At 37.8% G+C, this 22,128-nt stretch overlaps 1 protein-coding gene across 1 annotated transcript in view; it reads left to right on the top strand.

The window, feature by feature from the left end:
* lingo2 (leucine rich repeat and Ig domain containing 2) overlaps positions 1–22,128 on the top strand; it is a 290,114-nt gene that overhangs the window by 94,013 nt on the left and 173,973 nt on the right. Inside the window, exon 3 of the mRNA XM_053506346.1 lies at positions 13,563–13,640. The gene's annotated coding sequence lies outside the window, so the exon portion shown is untranslated. The remainder of the gene's footprint in view (positions 1–13,562; positions 13,641–22,128) is intronic.

The raw sequence follows: 22,128 nt of genomic DNA, 5'->3' as shown, positions 1-22,128 counted from the left end.
AAGGTCATGTGGTCTGATGAGTCCAGATTTGCCCTATTCCTGAGTGATCGGTGCATTAGGGTGAGAAGATAGTCGGATGAAGCGATGCACCCATCATGCCTAGTGCCCACCGTACAAGCCCCTGAAGGCAGTGTTATGATCTGGGGTTGCTTCAGGTGCTCAGGTCTGGGCTCAGAAACGGTATGTGGGAATAAAATGAAGTCAGCTGAATGTACTGAATCACCAGGTTTTTCAATCAATGGATTTTTTTCTTCCCTGATGGCACGGCCATACCGTATTCCCAGTTTCAATGATCGTGAGACTCATCATTCTCAAACATGGATCAGCCACCGCAGAGTCCGGACCTTAACCCCATTGAGAAACTTTGGTCTTACTCTCCTATCATCAATAAAAGATCTTGAAAAGAAATTAATGACAACATGGACTGAAATTAAAGTGGTGACATTGCAACATTGCAGGTGCTTTTTGAAATAATTAAATATTAGAGTATGCTACTATTTTTGGCCCACAATGTAGAATACAAAGTTTTCTTTTTCTTTTCTTTTTAATTGTCATGATTCATTTTTTTGCAAAGCAACAAATACCAAATGCTAATATTTTCCCTTCAAAAACCTCGCTCTGTAAAGTTCAGGCACGCCGTCAGCGAGGCTCGTGTTTAACGAACCTTAATTGACATGCTACATGCAGCCAGGGATGCAAATCAAAAGGGTTAAATCCAGTCTATTAGAATGCCAAATCCCACTCCGAGGAAGCTTGTCACATTAGAATGAGGACAACGTGGCGTGCCCTTTCGAGTTTCAATTAAATACATTTTGCATTGAAATCAATGAGAAGGAAAACGCTCGGTGAGCAGAGCCGATCGATGCATTCCTTCACTTCGGTTACGAAGAGCGAGTCAAAAGGCCACTGGGTTTCACTCACTAACCCTATTGATTGCCAGGCACTATAATTTGCTTTTGTCCCAAAGTAAGCTTTTCACCCCATTAAGCTCGGCAGTGGGTGGTGTGGTCGGAGTAGAGTGTGGCCTAAATCATCATTACCACCTGCCAGCCTGGTTCTGCTCACCCTCAGATAAAACCGCTCCCATTAGAGACTCTGGCATTCCTCCATCCCTCCGGCGTTATCAGATCGTAGGAATGGAAAAGAGCAGAGGAATTACGATTCTTCACATACGAGCGATTTGTGCTCGTTTGTTTTGTTTCCAGTTTGTTGCTGATGCGAAGTGGAACAAAACAATAAACTCACCGTATTACCAGTGCTAGTTAATTTCAATATCAGAACAGTTTCCTTTTCAGACTCTCCAAAAAGCTGTATCATGGGTATGGAATTAAAAACACTGTGGCCTGTAACAGTACTGGCTACTACCGTTACTGGCCACAGTGGTTTTATTTTTTTATACGTTTATTTTATTTTTTTAATACTGGAGACAGTGCTAGCTGATCGTGGAGGGATGAGGGATTCAAGCCCCACCTCCACCGTGTCGACCCTGTTGGCCCCTTGGGTAAGGCCCTTAACCCCAACTGCTCAAATGGAGATTCAGTGCCAGTCGCAAACCCAGAGAAATTGGGTGGGTTGTGACAACAATGGCATCCGGCATAAAGACTGTGCCAGGTCAAATGATCTGATGTGGCGACCCCCTAGCATAAAGGGACAAAGCCAAAGGGGGAAAAAAAAATCCATTATTTTAGACAGCAGCAGTTGCATCACTCAGGTCTCACCCACTCGCCTCAGCATCATCCCGGCTCTGTTTAAAACCGCAGCGCGATTGGAAAGCACTTCTTCTCTCGCCTGTTGTCGAGATGGACGTCTTTCAGGTCTTAACTAAAAGCTGTGAATCACTCTGTTATTGTGGAACTGCAGACATTGATCTAACACCCCTCACTCTGAGAGGTGAGGAGAGAGGATTCAGGAGAGACGTTTCAGATTCAGCCTACTATCGATCCTCAGAGTGCTCTTGTGTCAAAGTGCGAAAATGCAAATGCGATCTCACCTAGTGGAAAGGGAGCATTCTTCCTTCGCTTTTTCCTTATCCGGAGAGCGAAGAAGCTCTTAACATGTCCATCATCGGGGCAGCTGAACTCAAACACGAGGACGTCTCAGAAGCAGCAGCAGGAGCAGAGTTTCACCAACTCTCAAATCGATTCCTAACGGTTATAATACTGTTTGATTAGTCTTCTCGGTCAGGAGGCTTGGACAGGATAAACAACCCACTCTCATGGCTAAGTATGAATGATCGAAATCATCGGTATTACTGCTGTTTACAATGGTAATGACATCATATTAAATAAAAGAATAAATAAACAAAAAATGGTCTACAAATAATAAAGCATTTTTTAATTATTATTAGATAATACTGTACATAACAAGATTTTATTTTATCCTATTTTTTTTAATTGACAGAAATAATTAATTGTCAGAAATAAAATGTGTTTTTATTGAATTTTATTTATGTATTGCTTTAGTGTAAGTTTTGCTATTGCCAATTGGCTAATTGGTAGAATTGGTAGTACTGCTATTTAAAAAAAAAATGTGAAGAAATAAAAAACATTAAACAATCGCATTAACCTTATAATGTGTAACGTAGAAAAAGGAACAGAATTCAGAAACATACAGTAGACAGAAATAATTATAATCAAATTTCAAAATTTTTTCTTATGCACTAATTTTTTTGTTATTTATTAATGTAATTATTTTTGTTAATTTTCGTTTTTGGAATGCTCTATTTCTATCTTGCATTTTATTTATAAGAACAATAAATAAATATTTTCTTTTTCAGAGCAAAATGAGAAACATTAAAAACATGTTAATTTAATGATGTAAGAAATAATAATAATAATTATAAAAAAGCAGAAACATGGCAGAAAATAAGAGTTAGACAGAAATAATAAATGTGCTCTTTTATTTGTCGCAATTTGTCTTTATGGATTTATTGTGTTGGTTTTAATAGTTTTCTGCGTGTTGTTTGTTGTTTGCATGTTTTTGGGCCATTTTTGACTGACCTATCGCTATCTAGATTTTCTTTTCTCCCAATCAGTATAAATCAAGAAGCAAAGTAAAATAATAATAATAATAATAATAATAATAATAATAGTAAAAAAAAAAATAATATACTCTTTTAAAAATGAGATTTTTTCCCATTATTTAAAAAAAAATAATAATTTTATTAGTTTTTATGTTTGCTCTTTTTTCATTTATTTTTAATATTTATATGTGTTTGTGTGCCTGGAGTGATCTAAGGTTATTTGGTATTTTATTTACAAGAACAATCAATCATTTTCTCTTATTCAGGACAAATTAAGAAATAAACTAAAACATGTTGTTTTCTTTGTTTGTGATCCGTGACCCAACCTTGTACGAACCAAATGACTATAAACAGCTAAATTGTTTACTTTGTCATTATAGATGAGACCTGGATTTATTCCAGAGCTCAATAACATTAAAATGCAAACATAAACACATTTCAGTGTATACAGTGCATTTCACTGGCTTCATACATTACATGTAGGTTTCACAATGACAATAAAGTTGAATCTAATCGAATCTCAAACATGACACGGCTGATGAAATGATTATAAATGGCAGATGTTTTAGTCAACAGCGTGTTTCTGTCGTGTTCAAGTCGCTGCCTGCAGCTGAAATAACGAAGCAGCTGTTAAACAGAGAAAAGTCCAGAGAGACAAACAGACGAGACTTCCATCTTCAATTGACTGATTTTATTTACAGATTACAGCACATGCTCCAGCGGTTTGCTCATGGCCACTTGTAGTTTGTCAGGAGTTACTGGACTGTAGATTCTAATTAAAAGTGGATTTAGTAAAAAGAGCTGTATAAGACATGAAACATATCAGTATTTCCATCTTAATTTAACCTCAACCCCAGTGCAGAACCACAAGCTTTCAGAAATAATGGAATGCAAGGACTAAAATCACGCTCACATATATCAATTTCAAATATTAGGATTGTTAGCGAGCCTTTACTGCGCCTATGAGCTAAAATGAATTTGTATTTTCATTTTTTTGTTTTCTTTCTGAGCTAATCAGTTACAGTTGGTGTATGAGGACGATTGTGTGTATTCTGTGGATTGGATTCTGCATCACTTGGGAGTTACGTTGGATAAAAAATGAACGTCAAGCAAATAAATGAAAATGTAAATGTGTACACGCATGTACACAGAGGAATAAATAAAGTAGCTAATGAAGTGCGCGGACAAAGTCTAGTTCTCCTCTGAGATTCTTTATTACATCTCAATGTATAACAGCGTTATTCCGTGTACTAACACAGTGTGTGAACATCCACCTACTGGCTAATAATACCATCCTTGATATTTAACTATTAATTACTGTAAGACATGTGGAGTTTATAGCATTAGTTTAGTATATAATTTAGTTTTAGTATAGCATCAAGCATTTAAGTTTTTTTTTGTTTGTTTTTGCTGGAATATGTGGAACATGGATTAGGATTGTGGGTACTGCAGTAATAAACTAAAGACATGTAGCAGAGGAGCTTTACAAAAGTGCAGATGTGGATTTCGATCCCGAGCGAGCAAGCCAGAGGCGACAGTGGCAAGGAAGGTCTCTCTGAAATGACACAAGGAAGAAACCTTGAACAGGAAGCAGACTCAAAAGAGAACCCGAGTGACACCAAATAATGAATTATAAATGTGATTATAAATCATAACAGTTTACAGGCATAGAGGAGCGACGACACTACTTGACAAGGATTTGGGAATTGTAAATGGTTAGGGTATCCGTGTGGGGCCGTCCATGGCAGCAGAAGTTGAGTCATAAGTGCAGAAAAAGTTCTAAAAGCAAAGTAAAGCATCAGGATGAATCAGGGAGGGCCGGAGGCCAAGAGGAGCCGGAGCAGCAGAAGAGTCACACTGCTGCACTCGAGATACCTGAAAGGCCATCTAATCAAAAAGTTTACTTCTAGCTGTCTGTGGTCCTAGTAGAATTACTTCCCTCTTCTCAGGATTATGTAGAAGGAAGTTACTTAGCATCCAGCGTCTAATGTCCTTATCTGGCTCTGTTGAAACATGCAGTTCTGTGTCCAATCTGTAAGAAACCACTGTTGATATTTCCCATCGGTCAGACAGAGACTTGAACAGGGACTTCAACAGTATGTTCTAGTCTGTCTATGAGAACATTTGTGATGTAAAACAATACAATAAGCCCTGGCAATACAAGCATGTAGAAAAAAAAAGAAAAAAAAACAACCCTGATCAAAAGCATTTTGGTAATTTACCACTTTAACCAGCGCTGTGTCTGTTCTGTACTGATGAGCCCTAACCCTGAAAGTCTGAGCTTAACTACAGAGCTACAGGGTTTTCTAGGATCGTTGAGTTAAACAGGGGTGTTTTGATCTAGGCCTTTATACCACAGTACTGATGATTATGATAAATGCTAATTTAATGATAAGCCTTGTGAAGTCTCTAGTCCATTTTCATAAAAGACGTACTGTACATACAAAAAAGCCCCTTTAGTGTTTTTCTGATGTTTTCCCTAGACTGTGTTCCAAGTAGTTTTGTTCATTCCTTATACTTACAGTAGTACAGTATGGTTCAGCGTCTATCTAGATATTTATAGAACTTCCCCATCTTAGTTTCCCAGAATTTCTATAAAACATTCATCGATGAGTGATAGCGTCAAAATCTTTTACACCTTTTTTCCCCCTTTTTATTTGAATATGTTTGCATTTGGGTTGCAGTTTTTCTTTAATCCTACAGGTGGTGTGCTCCAAACTACCCACACATCGGCAAGCGGTTTGTTTAGAATTCTAATAAGATCTAAAAATATGTATATTAAATCCAAATCAAAATTGTGATACTAACAGAATCATGGTACGAACAGATTCCTTGTTTTACGACGTAACCCCTGATGATTCCCTTCTCGAGTTATCTCATAGATGTCTGTTTTGGTTTAAATCTATTTCTAAAATTTTCATGGATATGATGAAATACATCCCTGAATCAGGGTGACTGAAAACGTCCTGGTCCCACTCCGGCTGCATCTCAAACAGACTCATCATAGAAAACATTACACTTTATGTACAATCCTCAACAAAACAACTCTCAGTGATGCTCTGAATCATCCGGTCCCGCCAGCCGCCGCCACTGCCGCACTCCTCCTCTCACCGCTGGAGCTTTATGGCCGTGTTAGCCTAGCCGCTATATTGGATTCCACCTTTTCAAATCCCTCAAGTTGCTACACTACGGAAGTTTTTTTTTTTTTTTTTTTTTTTTGTCACTACCTATACACAGTATATCCTTTATTTTTTATTTATTTATTTTGCCCTGTGTACAAGTATGTACTCCTCATCAAACTCGCATTAAAACAGTAAATTGTAAGGTTGAGGTTAAGGACAAGGTTACAATTCAGTCTTATAAAATTGACCAAAATCGAGCGACGTTGTCCTGGTGGACTTGGACACCTTGGATTTCTAATGTGATGTTCAGATTGCTCGTTTTAAAAATAATAATAAAAATGCCGCCACACTTTTCAGATTTTGATTTGTAGAAAAAAAATATAAAACCATTTATTATTTTCCTTCCATTCCACAATTATGTGCCACTTTGTGTCGGTCTGTCACATAAAATCCCGATAAAATACGACTACGTTTGTGGTTGTAATGAGATGAAATGTGGGGAAAAGTTCCGTAGTTTTGCACCGCTCTGTACATGTAATCATCATCCAAGTTTCATCAGTTCAAGAATTGTAATGATTTTTTTTTCATGCTTTCAAGCACAGCCTTTATTAAAAACCCGACAAGACAGGCTTTGCACTCCGATTCATTAGCTCATGTTCTTGAATAGACTTTAAATCATGTTGCGGATGATAATTTAGTCCATCAATCTTGACTCCACACTGAATTTTACACGTTTAGGTAGAAACGCATATTCATCAACTTTCATAGGCATTTATGCAAACACACAAAATAGACAAGAGATCTTATTCTGCTCAGTTAAAAAGACCCAGTCCTCAGCTGTCCCGTTTGTGTAGGTGTTATCTAGCGTGCGCAAAGTTTACACTGAATAAACCAGCGGAGTAGTCTTAGCGCTCGTCTGTGTTCCTTCATTATCGCGCATAATAAAACTCTAAATGGTGAAGTTGCGAACCTCAACGATGTCAATCAGTGAACTAGACAAACTTTTGCTCTCAAATTTACAGCAAGAACATATTATATGGAACAGATAATATAAATAATGCTGGTGTCTGAAAATCCTCAACTCCTTACAAAATAAAATGTGTGTGTTTGTGTGTATGCTAGCATTAACATCGCTAATTAACAGTACACAAATCCGGCGTGTTTGCAGTTCACTCTCTTGGTTCATTTCCCACCTGGCAGTGTGTGTGTGTGTGTGTGTGTGTGTGTGTGTGCGCGCGCTGCCGAACTCTCAGAGCCTCTGAGGTGTTATATTGGAACGCAAAACTGGAAATGATAGCTGCTAACACTCTTAATGTTTCACCTTTTTCCTAATCAGTGATGTTTTTAAGCTTTTTAACCTCCCAGGTGCTTTGATACCAGAGGCGTTCAAGTCAAAGCAGGACTTTTGATTGTACAGAATACCAGAACACAGTTCTGAGAGTAAAAACTCCCTTTATGTCTCTATATAATCTCCTGCTACACTAATGGACTTATGCCAGTGTTCCACTAGAGCTCGGACACTATCAAGTCAGAAAGTTTTCTCAGTATGCCGGAGCCGTGATCAGACTGCCTGTCTAATTCATGTCTTAAACGCCGGCCTCCCAGGAACTCCTTTAATGGCTAAAATGTCTTGGAGCGAGGTCAGGACTGTGCTTGCCGTCTTCTGTAAATGTCAATCTGGTTTACAGTGTCATTTACCAGAAAAGTCCCAGTTTGTCTTGAAAACCCTTTAGTGTAATTGCAGTAGAGATGCTATGTAGTACTAAGTTATGCTTCTACGTTGGACAATGACTTCGGATTTCTGGATGCTATAAAGGTGGAACAATATTACATGAAGGTAGAGTTGGAGATGATTATAGTTTGGGATGAAATTTTTTTTTTTCTTTCTGTAGATATAGAACTGTCTAAGTTTTTTTGTCTCTCCAAATTTCTAGAAGTGTACTGGAGTGTTAAACACAATTTTACCAAAAGATAATCCCTTAATTGTGCCACCTCTAGAGTCTGGGTTCGATTCTTGCCTCTGTGTGCATGGAATTTGCATGTTCTCCCCATGCTTGGTGGGTTTCCTCTGGTTTAGGCTGATTGGTGTCCCAAATTGCCCATAGTGTGTGAATGAGTGTGTGTATGTGTGAGTGCCCTGTTGGATGGATTGGCACCCTGACCAGGGTGTACCCCGCCTCATGCCCTAAGTCTCCTGGAATAGGCTCCTGGGATAGGCTCCAGTCCCCCCTGTGTGGCTAAATATCTAATGAATGAGTGAGAGTAATAATCTCTCAGTTGATGTTTTGGAGATAATCATGGACACTGTTGTCATTCCACAAGTGTTCGCTTGAATAATGTAAAGACCATCATACCTTTTGGGTTTTAACTGGGTTCTGGGATTTTCCTCCTTAACCATACTGGCTTGGAAATGTGTGAGTGTGTGGTTATGTGTGTGTTACCCAGTGTTCTTTGAATAGGCTAACCAGGATGAAGCTCTTCCTGGAGATAAAGGAATGCTTTATGCTTTTGTGTCTTTTGCTCGCTGCCTCGCTCCTGCTGTAAGATAACTAAGTGATAAATAATAGCTCACTATGACAATTCATAGATATAATCTTTATCCATATTCAGTCTGTCAGGTTTTGTATATTTCTTGGTGTGGGTTTGGGTTATGAAATGATTTTTATCAGGTTTCTGTCCTCTGAGAGCTTTTTCTTTTTTAGATAATGGTTTCAGTCAAAGGGCACTGCTGTTTCTCTATTGAACCGCTCCAGTATTTAATGTTCACCGGGAGCTGTTGTTCTCCAAATGCTTTCCCCTGCTGTGGGACACACATGTGGTGTGGCAGAGCTATTTTGAGTTGTGAGTGGACGCCAGGCGCTGGGGGCGATGGCCTCTCTGATTTGGTGTCCAATCCTGTCGGGATCGTCATTAAGGGTTGTGCTCTAATTAACCTGTGTTCTAGACAGTGGTGGCAATAAACCATGTGCAGATAAGGAGAAAAGGACAATAGGGTGCATTAGAACCTGGTGTATGTGAAATGTACAGCATTTTTCTTATATATGAAATAATACATTGGAATCTGAGACCACGTTTGAACGAATCGAAATACACAGTGTTGGCTAATGGGTGTCCAATATACAGAACTGTCTCTAACACCCCAAGATGGTGACAAAATCCTTATTCTGTTTGTTTTAACCAGCAAATGATTTAACTTTAAATTTCTCTTCTTTTGTTTCTTCTAATTTTTGTTCTTTCTCCTTTTTTAGGAGTGGCTTCAAACTGTTAACATATGTAACTATGTACTGAACAGCTAAAACATTAGCACATTAACGCTGATTACCAATTATATACAGTACAGCGGAACCTCAGCATATGAATTTAATACACGCTGGAAGTGAGTTTTTAAGGTGAAGTTTTGTATTGTGAAACACATTGTCCCATAGGAAATAATGTAAATGCAGATAATCCATTCCAACCACCCAAAAAAAATACCAATATTACCAATTTCCAACAAAATAATCATATTTTTGCATAGAATAACAATGGAAACATTTAGAAAAGACATTTAAATGAAGTAAAATCTGAAATAAATAGACATTAAACCTTACTTAACCTTAATTTATGACTCCTCTTAGCACTGGCTGCTTTAAAAACCAAACTAAAAGCAGCTCCTTTTTTTCTTGCTACCGTCCCTGATAACATTATTGGGACCTTGTAGCATCATAGTGCTACGTCTTCACTTAAGGTTACACAAAATGCAAAAAAAAAAAAAAAACTCTGTAAACCCAGACTTACACACAACGTTTTGGTCCGGCTTGGTTCATTCACTTAAATGCCGAAAATGCAAACAATTAGGGTGAAAAATTCTTTGAGGTGGGGCATTGTTATGTTATTCCACTGTACCTGTAAACTGGTGACAGGATCATGGGCACCCAAGGCTCACCCATACCTGCAGGGCCCAAAGGCAATGCTGGCTGCAACAGAAAGATACCAGGACACTTAATGCACTACAGCCCACAGCACACGGGGTCACAGGGTCACTAACTCACCCTCCAAACTGCCCAGATCCCATTCTGATTGAGCACCCATGGAATGTCTTGGACTAACAAGTCTGATCTACAAAGGCCCAACCCCACAGCTTACAGCTCCCAAATAATCTGCTTCCAATGTCCTGTTACCAGACAACACAGCACAACCCCAGAGGGCCTGTAGAGCCACGCCCTGGGGGCCAGAGCTGTCCCAGTGGAACCCATCCAATATTGGGCATTGTGTTCTGCAATGTTAAGGCTGATCAGTGTATATTGATATTAAAAAGAAAGGGTGTGATAATGGGTTTTTAAAATGGAAAAAAAATCTTACTTATAAAGTACAGTACAATAGCACTATGTGCAAATAAATATTTATAAAATATGTATTTATTTTCTAAACCAGCAGTTGAACTAGCAATTGAGGAAGCGAAATGCAGTCACTCTTATAAGAAAATAACAGAGCTGTATGATTAAACCAGGCGTGCAATTTAATTGATATTTTATTGTTTTATTAAATTTAAAATCAATTCACTTTTTAGGTAGATGTTAAAATTCGAGAAAACATACTGTACCACAGCTTTCTGCAACAGGCCTTATTTTTTAAAGAATAAAATTAATTCACGAGCAATGCAATTCAATTCTACTGGACTGGAGTGTGGCGCAGAAGATCTATAGAAAAATAACGTTTTTTGCTTCTACGAGACGTGATGTAAGCAATAAACAACACAGCATTTTACAGTTTATTAAATACGTTTAGGAGTTTTTAATACTTACAATAAAAACCTGTAAGAAATGTGGCTGCTTGAGACAAATCAGAAAGGAAACATTAGTGCAATTCAACCGAAATCAATTGAAAATTCCTTCTGAACTGAATCAAGAGTCGACAATTCACATGTCAAGTCTAACGACAATTCACAGCTCTAGTAAAGAACAAGATAGCGGGATAAAGACTGTAATGTAACCTTGATGAATGAAGAGATTACTGCACACACACACACACACACACACAGGTTTGCAGGTTTGTGTTTTTCTGATAATTGTTTTACTTTTAACTCTTTAATACTGGATAAAAGTTCTTTTTGGGTTCTTTTTGGGTTTGATTTTAATATACAGAACTCAGGTGGTGAAAGTAGTTATAAACTCTTACTCGTACTCTGTAGCCAAAAGGTCAGGAGAATAAACCATGGAGGTGTTGGACAGGCCTGGGAAACTCACCAGATTTACTTTATCTCTCCACTTATTCAACTTTAGCATAGCTTCAGCTAACTAACTGCTCCGGGTTGAATCTACATTATGTCGTTTATTATGTAGGGTGTACAATCCCTTGTTCCACACTCCAAGTAGTCCCCTCGATCAGGGAATTGCTCTTTATTCCCATTGCTCCTCCTCTGAAGTATGGGGTGGATCTCTCTGTGTCTACATGTCTTTCTTTATTCCCTATACCTATAAACTATTTCTCCTCTATGATGTCACAGACAATAAACCCGACTCTGGACTTCACTTTCTGCCCATCATCTCAAAGACGTCCGAGTCTGCAGAGTTCTCTTTCTCTCTCACTCCCTTTCTCAGCGCTGTACATTTTCTTTCATGTAATCGTCATGGCCTCTGAAAGCTGCTTATTTATTAATATATTTTATAGAATTTATTAATCAGAAAGCCGTTGAGAAGATGGTGGATATTTCAAAGATGAGAGATTGTTATGAACTACAAAAACCTTGACTTGCCATCTTCATCCTTTATCTTTAGCCTTGTTCTGAGTCTAGTGAAGTCCATTTCTCTCTCTGTCTCTCTGTCTCACCAGCTTGATATGTAAATGTCTGCACCGCGGGGAGCTATCAGTCCACCATCTTGAGTGTGGTTACATAATCGAAGACCTTCCTCATTGTCGTGAGCTGAAAGTTTCGTATGAGATCTGCGGATCGGCGGCTCGACCACGGCCGCATCAAGCCGTTTTTATTTGTGTCGATTCGCTGATTGAAAGTGATCTTGATGATGGGAATCCTACTTCTTCTTCTTCTTCTTCTCCTCCATTTTATGTTCTTACCTTAAATGGTTCCTTGGTTTTTGACGCAAAAAAAAAAAAAAAAAGTACAAGCAGCCCACCTGGGCTCATCACCAAAAGATTTATGAGCAGGAGAGAAAATGAGGCAGTTTCCACCAGGGGGGTAAGAAGGAGAAAAGTAACCCACAGAGAAACAGGATGCTTATATACACTTCTCAGCCGGAACGTGTCTTTTGCAATGCATCGTGCTTTGCCCGTTTGGAGCCAATTATATTGAAAGTGACGCCGCCACCCACTCCACTCCGATCTATACGCACTGGAGTTCGGTTACAGTGCTGTGAGATATAAGGGCTTAATGAAGCAGTGGCAGAGAGCAGACCCAAAACAAAGCCATTAGGCAGACTCTGCATATGGTCCGTGTTCTCAAGTCTGCCGTGCGTTTGTTCATCCATTTTCTTTTTCACTGTTTCAGCAATTCAACAAGCATCTGTGTTCATTATGTCCAGGGGCAGCTGGTGGAAATGGGCTTGCACGGCTAAACTAAAGAGAGAGAGAAAAAAAAAAAAACACAAAACATCAATATAAGGATTGGTTTTTGGCCGCCACATCAGATTATTTGCTGCTTATACCAGAGAGCTGTTAAATTCTCTAATAAGAAGGTGTTGGTTCATTTTCTATAGCAGCAGCTCTGATCTACATCACAGGATGTTAATGCACTCGCTTTAATGCATTATCGTTTCTATAGTAACAGCTTGTGCACAGAGACTTGTGTTTTTTGTGTTGCTTCTCAAGAAAGGTGGAATAAAAGTGTGTAATGGTGAACATTTTCTGTAAAGATGTGCAGAATGTTTATGGAAGGAGTCTCCAGTGTCAGCACTCGTCCAAGTGCAGTCCTAATGATGCAAAAGGACAGATGACAACTTTAGTGATGCTGCTGCTGCTGCTGTTTTTACAGCTTTTATCTCTAGTTAGTGTTCAGAGGAACGACTGAACGAACCCAGATGTCATTACTATTTGCACTGTCATTACACACAGAATCCCACACCAAGTTTGCACTGCATTTACTCTAACTTCATTTCATTTATTAGTATTTTATATAAATCTAAACCTTGTGACTTGTACACAAGTATATATCTTGTAGTTTTTTTGTTCTTAGCATTGCACGGGTAACTTTTGGTCAGTTCTCACATTAACCTGTGTATACTGACTGCATGTACGTGTGCAATCTACAACCTGTCTGTGTGTTACGGTCTCTATTGCTGCTGATTATTGAAATGAACACAGACTTAGTACTACATTTTTTACAGTGATGTCTTCAATAAATATCAGACTTTCATTTCACCCTCCTATCAAGTACCAGCCGTAACATACAGTACTATGTTTCTCTTTATTTATTTTATTTTCAGACTTGTTATCAGCTTGAGTACTTCTGAACCAAATCCGCGAGGATCCGAGGAACGTACAGTAGGAAATTACACCAGGAGGTAAGAAACGCAGAATAATTAACACTTTGCACTTAAATCCTTAAAATGAACATTCCGAAATTTATGTTGTAACAAAATTATTTACCCCTTTTCTTCAACTCTATTTGATTATTTTCACTTTGGCTAATGTTACCCCTAATGCCGTTTGACCACCTACTCAGAGTGCTGTGATGTTTAGAGCTTGATTTAATTCTACCTAAAGATGACGGCTAAAGCTTTATTATATAAAACCCTTAAAACTCAAGCAGCACAGATACGTGCCGGCAACACAGCATAGGTCATTGTTGATTTAAAAAAATTGAAGGTGCTTTTATGGAAGCCTTGCTGGTGTGTGTTAATGTGGAGGCTTCAAACTTCAAACTGTGGATTTAGGTTTTCTGACATGTCAGGTACAATGAAAATGATCATTACTTTTATCAAAATTTAACCACAACAGGAATACTAAAATAATGATGCAAAATTGTAGAACTCTCAAAATGAGCGTATTATTATTATTATTATTATTATTATTATTATTATTATTATTTTATTTTGTATTTTTTGGTTATAAAAACAATTGAAAACAACCAGAAATTGTAATCATGTATATCTTTGCCATTTCTTTGAGACATTTATTTATTTATTTATTTATTTATTTACTTTTACCAAGTTTTTGTATAGTTGGTTAAAATGACGTTCAGTTCACGATGTCACCAGTTTTGTGCTAAAAAAAAAAAAGACACAATCCTGAGGCCTATAAATGTTAAAAAAAATTAAATAAATAAAAAAATAAATAAATAAATAAATAATGACCTAAATGATCAGAGCTTTAATGGCCACATCAGTCCAGGTTACAAATCTTCACTTGGCCAGATCACACTCATCATCTGGTAAATCACTAACTAGCGACTCCCAGAATCATTAAACACAGGGTCAATATTTTAACGTGAGCATACTCATGACTTAAGCTTTTTTTTAAACTTTTAATGCCACGATTGTTTGCGTGTCAGATCCTGGTTTCCAGCCAGTTTGAGCAAAAATCCGACCTAAACAAGCCTGAGAACGTCCTCCATCCCGTGCAGCTCTGTTTCTCGTCCTCTTTGCAAAATCACGGAAGCGCGGTGACATTTTTTCCCAAAGGGCACGAGTGAGATGGAACCACTGCCGAGTGTCAAGCACGTCATCCCAACATGCTTAAATGGCCGCTCTGAAATGCCAGCACGCACTAACGAAACGCCGAGCAGAGAGCTCCTCACGTTTCCTGTCACGTTTCGAGTCAGCGGTCCAGGGGAAAGAATGAAGAAGCTAAAAAACCAGCAGGGACTCAGGGGGAGCTCAGGGACAACAGGACACGCGCAGGGGAGACGCAGTTAACAAAGAGACAGAGACATCACTGCTGTAAGGATCGTAAAATTAGACTTCAAATGTGTTTTTTTTTCTTTTCTTTATCTTTCTTCATCTGAGCCTCGCACTCATCCCTGCATTTGTGTCCTAATATAGTCAGAGTTGAGTGCTCTTCTGTCCTCCTGAGTGAAGTGTCTCTATTCAAATCTCGTCTTCCTAATTCAGCCCTGCTGCAATTACACACACACACACACACACACACACACAGACACACATACACACACACACACACACACACACACTTACTCACAGACACACACTTACTCACAGACACGCATACATGCACGCACGCACACACACACACACACACACACACCAGGTGGAGGAGGAGGTGGGAAACTGTAGTAATTGAAATGTATGTGTGTGTGTGTGTGTGTGTGTGTGCTCATTTCACAGTGTGGGTTAAGCCTCAAGCAATCAGACAAGTCATACAGACTACCACACACACACACACATGCACACACACACACACACACACACACACACACACACACACACACACACACACACACCAGCTTTTCATCTTTTTAAAGTTTTCATCTTTTTTTGTTAAAAGAATGGTTAATCTTATTTGTTTTGGTCTTTTAAGTCATTAATATGAAACAAAAATCTGAGGTTAATGAAATGTTCACTAAACAGGTGTGTGAGAAATAAATGTTTATATTGAATCTGTGCATAGAGGAAGAGTAGAGTAACTTAATTATTCAATTTAAAGCCAATTAATCAAGGAACATGTTAATAAATTGTAAATAAACAAACATTTTCAGACAATAAATAGATTTTCATAAACACAACATTTAATGTGTCTCACACCTGGCTGAATGGATGAATTTCTTTTGTAATTTGTGTGTTTGTTCGTTCATTTATAGCAGCATAATCTTAAATTTATTTCCACACTAATTTTATTTTCATTATTTATTTATTCATTTATTTATATACTATACTATATATGCTATACTAAAAAATCTGAGCTAACCAGGAATCACAAGATGTTTTTATTTATCTCTCTATTTATTTATGAGGTCAAAAAGATTAGTTTTGTAACAAAGCTGCACAACACAGTCACACGGAGCATCGACCTTCATAAGTCAGTGTGCCAAAAAACATCGTCCAAAACCAAAAATTGAAATTATTCAATCAGAAGAGCCCGCGCACCATTTTGAATCTTTTCCACAAAGTCCAGTACACTCAAAAAAATAACTCGAATTGAATGAACATAATTAAATTATGGAAAGAATTTCCACCTGATTTAATGGCTTTCTTTCAGCGTTAAGTAATTTTGTTGGCCCAACTTAATGTTCTTAGGTTCAGTCAAATTAATTTTATTAGGTTCATTTAACTTATTTATTACAGCTGCGTCCAACATAATTTAATACTGTTAACATAAATGAATAGCGTTGGTACAACACATTTTTCGGTTGTAAATTAAGTTGATCCAACTCAAGTAAATTTAAATTTCAAGCCCTGGTCAACAGAATTCTGTGAAGGAAGGAAGCATAAGACAAACGGGATAAAACAGAGATTTTTATTTTACACCAGCAGCAACTTACAAATGAAGTCTTAATTTGAAAAAAAGTACAAAACATAAAACACCACAAATAAGTATTAATCATAGAAAAACAATTTAACACCAACAGAAACGTTTTGTACTTTATAACTGCACGTTATGACTTTTAAATATGACCGTTAGAGACGGTTGGTCAGGAAACTCCTGAAGTCAGATGCAGACAGGACACTTTCACTCACAAACTCCTGTGAAAAAATACAGAGATAGATTCAATTAAAATTCATAATACTTAATTTATCAAATGAACAATATTTACACTTTGTTCCTCTCGCTTCACAACTCATGAGAACAGACCGAAACCAGAACCGAACCGTCGGTATTTTAAGTGTGATTAAAAATACAAGAAATAGCTTAAACCAAAATAACGTGACTAAACATCGCTAAACAGCAGGTGACATTTATGTATAGTATTTCGTTTCTATTTAGAAAGATGGGAATTAATTCCTGCTTACCTTTTCCACACGCCCGCCAAACGTTTGTCCTCTCAACACACTGTGTTCTCTTCTCGCGATGTTTGATCTGATATTTCCGGTTTTCATAGTGAGAAGATCTCTTTGGTTTATCTCAACATGATTTAATCTAATACATGTTAAGTTGTTGAATTTTATGCAAATACAACATGATTTATTCATTGTCATCTTGGAAACATGAAATTAATATGTACAAAACACATATTACATTTTAGTACATGTAACAGGTAGCCATGTTCATTTTTTTGAGTGTACCATTAGGTTTTCTTTCTCATTTCTATTATCATGAGTTTCTTCATTTAGGATCTAAGTTTAATTTCTGCAAAGCTGCTCCGGGAACAATATCCAAAATGCTATACAAGTAAAATTTAATTGATCTGAATTTATTCACTAATAGGAAAACTGTAAAGTGGGCGTGTGTGTACATTGAAGATATATAGCTGAGCAATAGAACACTACAAGATGTTCTGTTTGTTTGTGCACGCATCACATAAAAACTACTGAAGGAATTTTAATGCCGTTTTCACAGTTGTATTCGGCCAAGCTTGAGGTAACATATAGACAATGTTTCATCGCAATTGGCCCACGGGAAAAAAAGACATGCTACTTTGCATTTTTAATGGAAAATATCCTTATATGATTAAAAAAATTACCTTGAAAAAATAATTAGTTCATCCCAAAATTCAACAGATGGCGCTGTACATTTTTTTTTTAATGCAATTAAATTTCGCGCAAATTCCTTCACAAGTCTTACACACAAATAATATAGTTGCTCACTTGGTGGCGCTGTAAATGAATAATTTTCATACATTCACAACAAATAAAAAAAAAAACTCAAGTTTTAAAATGCATTTTCCCCCACCTGTGTTAAAACCCATGACAATTTCACAATTCAATCTCTCTCTCTCTCCCTTGCTTTTTTTCAAAACACCTTTTTTTTAGCAGATGTTAATACTCCAAGGCGTTTTGCTCAACATTCCCCCAAACAGCCGGTCTCTAATCTGCATTACAAATTGCCATTTCTTCCCACCGGCATTTTCCTTCATTGTTTTTTACATTATTTTGCATGACAAAAATATATTTTGCGATATTACATCCGGACTGCGCTTTATTAGACCCAATATTACGGCCTGATTAAGCCATTAAAGACACATCTGCTATCCTAATTTCTTTTTAATTTATCGAGGACCGGGATGCGTACTGCAGCGGCGGCGCTGACATTTTAATTAAGTCCAGACAGTAAGAGTGATTACGGGCATGGAGACGGCTGACTGGTGTGTATAGGCCGGTGGAGGATGAATACGGATGTTTGCGTGGCGTTTGGTAAACTCTGTTTTGTGCTTTATTCTTGTAGTGATGAACGGAGTTGAAAGATCTCACGTACAAACCAAAATTGGATGTTTGATTTACATTACATGCTCACTGGGTTGCCAGATTAGTGTTCAAGTAGATCTCTTCTGCTTCCATTTAAGCTTTATTTGTCTTGAGAATGTCATTTACTGAAAGCTTTTATACTGTATGACATGACATGTATGTCATTATGACTTTTAAAGTAAATGCTAGTAGGAACTAGAATTCCGTAACATAGACTGGGACTAGTGATGGGTCGTTCATGAACAATCCGGTCTTTTTGAACAAGTCTTTAATGTGACTCGAGAGTGATTTGTTTATTTACTACTGGGTGCGCATGCACATAGCATCGCAAAACCTCCTTATTTTCTTCAGTTGTTTTGTTACCGCTCGAGTCTTTTGGTCTGAACTGTTCATTCTTTTCTTACGTGACTCCCATAGACTCTATACAGTGCAGTACACAGGAAACAGAATTGAGCGGCTCTTCTCGATTAATCTTCTAAACCAAGTCGTTTGTTATTTTGTCACGTGACTCCCATAGACGCTATGAAGTGCAGTAGATTAAAAAAAGTGAACCACTCGGACCAGAAGATATGAGAGGTGAGCTACTCATTCTGTTTATTATAATATGATCTTAGCTGCATTGTAATATTTTCATTACTGGAACTATGGCCAAAATTTGTGTATTTAGATGTGTTGTGTGTCTGGTTATTGAAAATGCAACATTTTATTTTATTTGTAAACAAAGAACGAAATGTCTCAAAAAAATATCCGTTCATTTTGATGACTAAGATTCAAAGAACTGAGTCACTAAAATGATTCAAACTTCCCATTACTACATAGGGTGGGTCCAAGGAAGAATTTGTGCTTCAAATTAATGCTAATTAACCTAGGTGCTGCAATTGTGGCTCTGTGTTGCATAACCGCACAGTGGTATCCTAGGATTTTCACCTTAAGAACAAAAAATTTTAAAGACATTTGCCTTAGCATACAAAGCATTTTGGTATAATTCTGCTTGCGCGATTGTCCAGTAGACGATAAAAGCATAGATATTCCCACTGTATGCATCAAAGGAAAGCCAACCGAAGCGAGTTTATATATTTTGTGTGTTTTTAATTAATTTATTTTTTTATGCATTTTGTGCAAGATTTAATAAAGGCAGAACACCATGGGTCCCAAGAATGTTAACAGGGACGGTAGCTAACATTTAGAATAAAACTGAGCCACTTTTAGTTTGGTTTTTTGAAACGAATCATGAATTTAGGTTAAATTTAGGCTGATTATATTCAGGTTTGGAAATCGGTAATATTTTTGGGTGGCTGGAAAAAATATTCTACACTTAAATGATTTCTTACGGGAAAATGCATTTCACAATAATAAATTTAGCCCTAAGAAATTTGTTGGCCGCTGTATTCGAAAACATTGCTTGTAAAACTAGCTTATACTGTATAGCAAAGACACGTGAGCTAGGCTTTCTATAAGACTTTTTAAGCTCCCCCACGTCGCTTTTCCTCAAACTGTTGCCACAAAGTTGAACACCACACAGATGTACAGAGCATCTTTGTGTGCTCTAGCGTTACAGAGAGGCCCAAACCCTTATCTAGTATCTAGTATGATGACACCTCTGAGATCCACAAAGCCAGCTCCATGAAGAAACGATGTGTTAAGTGTGTGTTGGACTGGACCATCACTTATGGAGTGAACTAGTGAACTGGGAATGGAGTGTATAGTACTTGACATTTTGACATCAGTGACTGAGCTCTTGTAGCTACAAGGCTCACTCTGTTATTTAGTGGAAAGGTAATCCAGAAGATACAGGTGGAGATTACAGTAATACAACTGGCAAAAATCAGGAATGGGATGCTCAGCATAGACATACTGTATGGATCATGGGTGCACATACTTTGGCTGCATAGTGTACAGTGCATTTAACTGCAGGACAAAACGAGAGCTTGTTTTGTCGCTTGCTAGTGTGAATACGTGTTTAATTTTTCTTCTTTTATAATTGTATATAAATGCAGATGCAGGTGAAACAACATCCATTTCATGCATAAAGCTTGTAAAATATTCGAGTTGATTTATAGGGATCGGTGTACATGAACACAAAGCGCTTTGGGTTACAGTGTAATCACAGTGTATGGCCTATAGAGGCTTTATTTTTTGGTTCAGTCTAATTTTTCTGGCCTCTCTTCGTCTACATTGTCTATAAGATGTAAAAAGCCACGTGCGGGTTTTCATCCTTAGCGTCCATATTTCCCAGTTGCTTAGCAACAGTGTTTACATGAGCATAACCACAATTACAATGCGTTTGTCCTTACATGTCGAAGACTCATGTGATGATGCAGAGTCGCTGTTACTGACGTCGATAGTTTTCCGACAACCTGTTTTATACCCTTTGAAGTCCTTTTTTTATAAATATTTTTATTATAGTTATTTATTAAATTGGGACAGCATTTTTTTTTTTTTATAATTGCATTTAATGTTGTATAACTTTCCTGGAACATAAGTTTATTTAAACTCTTTAAGTAAAGATGAGATAACCACATAAAATTGCAGCTTTATCTCTGCGTGTTTCAAAGCACTGACACTGGAGACTCCTTCCATGAATGTCCTTTAAATCTGTTTGAAACCATAATGAGCTTATTAGTCATAGTAATACAGTATATTCTCATCAGCACTTCTGACCAATCGGAATCCAGCATTTAAGGGTTACATAATGGCAGTTCTATCTGGATTGCAGCTGAAACCGTTAGGTGATTGTTGTGAGGATGCCCTCTGGTGGACAGGAGGACATGGTAGTGATCTGAGAAGTTCAGAAGTACAGTCATGCTCCTGGTACTCCTCAGACCTAACAGCTTAAGCACCGAGCGTCCGCTGTGCCGATTTAAAAGAAACAGATAACACAGCAGTGTGTAGACTTGTTCATGTGGTGGGAAAAAAAAAAGGTAAAGTGTGAGATTTTGTCTCTGCCTGTTGACCGTCTCCAGCTGTTGCTTCTTTAAACCAGCATGGAACACACAGGTGATGGCGTGAGTGAAGAATTTTGTCCTTCAAATCCAAAAGGGATATTTTCTGGATGGCAATACAAAGGCACCGAGAAGTAAATTGAAGAGCCTGAGGGCTTAGTCAGCCTGCTGAGAAGCTCTTTTAAAAGAATTTCTTTTTGGAGCTCAGAATGAAGAGAAAAAAAAAAGAAAAGAATTTCCATCACAAAGCGGAGCTCAGCCTCATTGGCACACATGCCCTCGCCATCAGCTGCCTGATGTGAAGGTTATATGAAAAACAGAATTAAAAGAAATTTCACAATAGCTCACCTGATTCAACGTTTCATTCCTTTACATTCCCGAGGTCGGTTCTAACCCGTTCTCGGCATCTTCTCTAATCTTTCCACTTCGCCGCTTGGTACGTTGTGATTTCGGAGAAGCCCGGGGACACACTTTATTTTACGCACTCGTGCACGTTTTTGATCTTTAAACAAAAATGGCTTGGAGGAAGTTAAAGGGGCGGGGTAATGCCCTTAATCATGATCAATCAAGGGTTGTAAAATCATCAGAAATGTCAGAGTGATTTTGTCAACTGAGGGTGTAAGATCGCAGCGCCTGTGCCACTTTACTCGACATTTGAGTGGGATATTACTGATTTTTTTACTGTTCATCCTGCGTCATCAAAATATCCTTGAAGCATACTTTAGATCATTTATAAAGCTTGGCCATTCTGC

The sequence above is a fragment of the Clarias gariepinus genome, chromosome 10, assembly GCF_024256425.1.
Source record: "Clarias gariepinus isolate MV-2021 ecotype Netherlands chromosome 10, CGAR_prim_01v2, whole genome shotgun sequence".
In the NCBI taxonomy this organism is placed as follows: Eukaryota; Metazoa; Chordata; class Actinopteri; order Siluriformes; family Clariidae; genus Clarias; species Clarias gariepinus.
Note: the sequence above shows the minus strand (reverse complement) of the source record. Positions and strands in the feature narration are given on the sequence as shown.